Genomic DNA, 1,294 nt, shown 5'->3' on the forward strand with positions numbered 1-1,294 from the left:
GGAACGATAATTTGGGCATTAATACTCCCTTTATTACTTGATGTGTGCACTTGCGCACTTGGGTTGGAACTAAGGGACGAATCTGTGTTCTGCAAGAACAGAAGAGCGTCCCCTATCAGAACTTATATTTTCTACCATCAGCAAACCACCCAACAAGTTTTTGGCGCCGTTGCCGGGGACAGAAACACTAACTGTTTTTCTTATCATTGTTTTCTAACACATATACTGTATATCTGACTTTACTTTTATATTTTTTTCTCTTTATCACTGAATCTGCTGTGCATATATATACCCTGTGTTATTGGTTTATGAGTGAAGAGTTTGAAACAAACTTTAACCACTCCATTGAAGTACCTGAGTTTCTCTTTGATCCTGAGCCAGAACGTACACTCCATAGGAGAAGAAGGAACCTCAGAGAAAGATTTCCTGAAAACATGGCTGATCACAATAATAACAATGAAGAGGTTCCCCCTGAACAGAACTTCAGAACTTTGGCTGCTCCTTTCAGGAACAGACCAGACAGGGGAGTAATCCACCCAATTTTGAACTAAAACCTATCATGTTTCACATGATTAGGGAAGCAGGGGTCTTCAATGGACTCCCTGCAGAAGATCCTTACACACACCTAACCACATTCCAAGATATCTGTGACAATTTTAAAGCAGAGGGTGTAACAGAAGAGAGCATGAGAATGAGGTTGTTTCCTCACTCCTTAGGCTTAAAAGCTAAAACATGGATGAAAACTCTCACCCCTGGATCAATCCACACATGGGAAGAACTCTCTAAAAAGTTCATAGAGAGGTTTCTCCCATTGTCTCGACTAGCAGATGTTAGAGCAGAAATCTCCAACTTCAGAATGTTTTATGGAGAAAATCTCTATGAAGCATGGGAGGGATACAAGGACATCATAAGAAAATGTCCAAACCATGGGGTAGAGAGTTCAGGAGTGTTATAATCTTTCTATAAAAGTCTTGATCATACTTCTCAGTCTCACTTAGATTTTGCTGCAGGAGGATTTTTTTTACAGAAACACTTGAATCAAGATATGAAATCATAGAAGGGACTGCTGAAAGATGTCTCCAATGACCAATAGACAGAGTGAGCCCAGTGAGGAAGCCAGGCATGCTAGAACTAGATAAACAAACTGCCATGGAAGCCCAGCTGGCATCACTCATGAATGAAGTGAAGAACCTAAAAGCCGACCAAGAAGCACCAAGGATGGAAGTCTTACAACTCACAGCAACTGAAACAGAACCATGCTCAGCCTGTGGTGACCTTCATGACTCAACAGACT

The 1,294-nt window shown here is 41.1% G+C and overlaps 1 non-coding gene across 1 annotated transcript; it reads right to left on the bottom strand.

Moving 5' to 3' along the window:
• Positions 1–826: 826 nt before the first annotated feature.
• Positions 827–933, bottom strand: LOC133295231 (small nucleolar RNA R71). The gene has a single exon (XR_009749306.1). It is a non-coding gene; the product is annotated as a small nucleolar RNA R71 (small nucleolar RNA).
• Between the last annotated feature and the right edge of the window lie 361 nt (positions 934–1,294).

This window comes from Gastrolobium bilobum, unplaced genomic scaffold (assembly GCF_033153095.1).
Source record: "Gastrolobium bilobum isolate Gb01-03AN ecotype WA unplaced genomic scaffold, APGP_CSIRO_Gbil_v1 utg38482, whole genome shotgun sequence".
In the NCBI taxonomy this organism is placed as follows: Eukaryota; Viridiplantae; Streptophyta; class Magnoliopsida; order Fabales; family Fabaceae; genus Gastrolobium; species Gastrolobium bilobum.